Below are 3,164 nucleotides of genomic sequence, written 5' to 3'. Positions count from 1 at the left end.
GTATGCAGGGAGTAGCCTGGGTACAAAGTCTTTTGCTTTTAGCAAATCTCTTCAAATCAGTTTAAGACAGGCGTAGTTTGAAGCTCTTACCCTCTGAGAACTACTTGGCAACTCAAATGAGATGAATTAGGCCAGGGTCCAGAAGATGTGACATTGTCACAGCAGGGTCAGCAGCAGCCTTAGCCAGCATCGTGATCCCTGTTTGCAGATGGGGCAAAAAAAGCCACTACACCCTGTCCTCAGCCACAGGAGATGAGTGAGAGATCACAGGCACTTTCTTCTCAGAGCACCACTGGCTCTCTGGGCACAAAGCCAGGCTGCTGTTCCCCACTGCTGCTTGGTGTCTCCCCTGTCCAGATGTGAGTGAACCACAGCCCAAGGATGTCCAAGGAGAGGAAGGCAAGGTGGTGTACAGCCAAAATTCAGGCCCACTCAACATTTCCATTATTGTTCAGAGTTGTCTCCTTGGTCTCATTATATTTTTCCTTTTCCACTCTGTTTGTCTTCCTTTGAAGGAGATATGGCTGAATTTGTTATGAATTCTCAGAAGCAAAGCCATTGATGATTCCCATGCATCTGTGTGTGCTGGTATTCCATAATGGCTTGTAAACAGTTTTGTTTTTTTTTTAAGATTAGTATTTGAGGCAGAAAAACAAACTTCCACTATGGGAAAACATGTAAGATTTGAAAAAGCTCAGGAAAGCTCTGTTGTGTGGAAGCAGAGATGCCTGCCTGGTTTGCCTGCAGAAGTCTAACTTCCCTAGGAAGGTCACTTGGAGGAAAGTGGGGACTGGACCCTTAGGCAAAACCAGAGGCTGTTTTCAGCCCTGCAGGCTGTGTGGGCTGCTGTGGAGTTCTAGGGCCCTTTGGTGCAGAGGGGCTTTGTAGCAAGAACCCCCACGACAGGGTTTCAACTCCTCTGGCTGCTGCAATCCATCAAAATCAGCATATTCCTGAAGAACATTCCCGTTTTGGCCAACTGATGTCTTCAAATGGAAGAAAACACTGCTGGAAAATCTCCAACTGGATCTAGCCCCACCATGCCCTGCACTGACACATGGAATAGCTTTCACAAGGAAATTAATCCAAGAAGAGCCTCCACTATGAACCAGAACCAGCTTTGGAATATTAAGACAGCAAAAGTCTCCATTTTTTAGCCAACCCAGACAGTGCCATAAATGTGACCACAGTCAGTCCACACCAGCTCTTGTGGTGATGATGTGAACTCATCAATTACTCTAACTCCTGTGAAAACCAAGCTGCCTGAAAGCAAACCTGCTCCTTCTCCTCCCATTAGTTTCAACTGATGAGCTAAATGGCAGAGAAGAAATTGCATTAATTAGATACTCACAGTTCCAATTTACATTTTACTGCCCCTTCATGCCTCTTAATGAAAAGAAACATAGTGTTGCCTGCATCAATCTGAAGATAAAATCATTTCTGAATTTAGGAAACCAAAGATCAGAGCTCCTTTTTAGTTCCTTTTCCTAAGCATCCACAGATATGAGATTAATCATAGCATTGCTTTATGGTATGTCACCCAAACTTGAGTTTCAGGCTTTTTAACTAAAATTATTTGTTTGCTCCATTTTACAGTTAAAGGAACAGAAACCTGGGAGGTTTTAAATTGCTGTCTTTAAGACACACTGCATGTCATTGTCAGATTGATGACTCAAAGAGCAACTCTTGACCTGTGCCTGATTCATCTGCCTCTGCTACCTCAGAAGTTCACAGCAGAATTATGAGGGTGATATGGCTGGTGCTGCTGGTCTTACCAATACCTGCTAAAAACACTGGCAAATCCAAGTTCATAGAATTTAGCATCAAACTACAGAGAATCCCTGCCACAGCCAGGATCCAAGCGTTGTTCTTTCAGTGACCCTGCTCTTTTCACAGTTTCTCTTCCCCATCTGCTGCAGTCTTGTGCTGTCATGGTGTGTTGTCCTCCTCCTTCACTGCTCTCCCACCACCGGTCCCTTGAGGCTCTGATAAAATTTGGGAGGGGCTGCTAAATGTTCAGGAGGCTAACTGGATCAAAAAGCCAATCGTAAAAATGAAGGATAATCCTCTCCCTGCAAAAATGTGCCTCCCAGCTATCCAAGTGACAGCACCCTGATGCCCGGGGGATTCTGTGTTTGCACCTCATGTACCAGGCTCTGGCTTTCCTCTAATACTCCAGCTCCTGGAATAATCTGATTACATGAAAATGCCTTATGTGAAAGTTTATTTAAGGAAAATATTAGTAGCTCTCTTGTTTGAGGAGAAAAGCTCAAACATATGAAATACAGGGGATGAAAATCCAGGAGGCAAATCAAAGAGCTATTGGATGATTTTTCTCAGCTCTCAGCTTGCCATTGCTTGTGAGATGCTCTCTCACTTGTGAGACTTTGTCTGCCTGTTTGGAAGCTCTCTAAACCACAGGCCATGTGCACTTCTGTGAACTACAATTAACACCATGTATCAATCACAAGCCAGCATTGGGCCAGGCTGGCACGCTGCTGCAGGACTGACTGTGCTGGGAGGAGCAGGCACAGGGGGAGAGGCTGCAGCAGGAGAGAAGGTGTGCAGCAAGAGCACTGCTGGGCACTTGGCAGGAGCCCACTTGGTGAGGGTGGTGGGGATAGCCCAGGTGTGTGAGGAAGCACAAGTTACCCAGGAAGGACAGCAAGGTTACACTCACCCAAGTACCCTGTGGAGGTGTCTCCTGAAAGTCAGTCCTGCCTCAGACAAAGCCAAAGTCCCATCCTCTCACCAGGAGCATGTATGGTGGATCCTCTTTTAACCCATTTCAGTCAGACAAAACCAAATTGTCTTTAATTCCTCCCAGCATTTTCTTCTGCATGCTCAGCTGGTGGTCACTGTAGAGAGGAGCTGGCAGTAGATGTGGTGTAGGCAGATGTTGCCATTAAAGTGCTGCTCATCTTTGGAGCAGCGTGGTGCTCCTGGTGCACTGGTGGCATGGAGTGTTTTTCATCAGGCTCTCTGCTGGTTGTCTGTGCTGGTGTCTGCTGGACTCTCAGCCTGCTGGTGTGAAGGCAAGGCCACCCCGTGAGCTGCTGGCCATGCTGAGGAGCCTGTGCTGCAGGCAGGGAGGGCCTCAGGAAGGTGCATCAAGGGCTCCCACCACCAGCTCCCACTCAGGCTGCACTGGAGACTTTGGTTCA

Source organism: Prinia subflava, chromosome 1 (assembly GCF_021018805.1).
Source record: "Prinia subflava isolate CZ2003 ecotype Zambia chromosome 1, Cam_Psub_1.2, whole genome shotgun sequence".
Classification (NCBI taxonomy): domain Eukaryota; kingdom Metazoa; phylum Chordata; class Aves; order Passeriformes; family Cisticolidae; genus Prinia; species Prinia subflava.
This window is presented reverse-complemented; position numbering follows the sequence as displayed.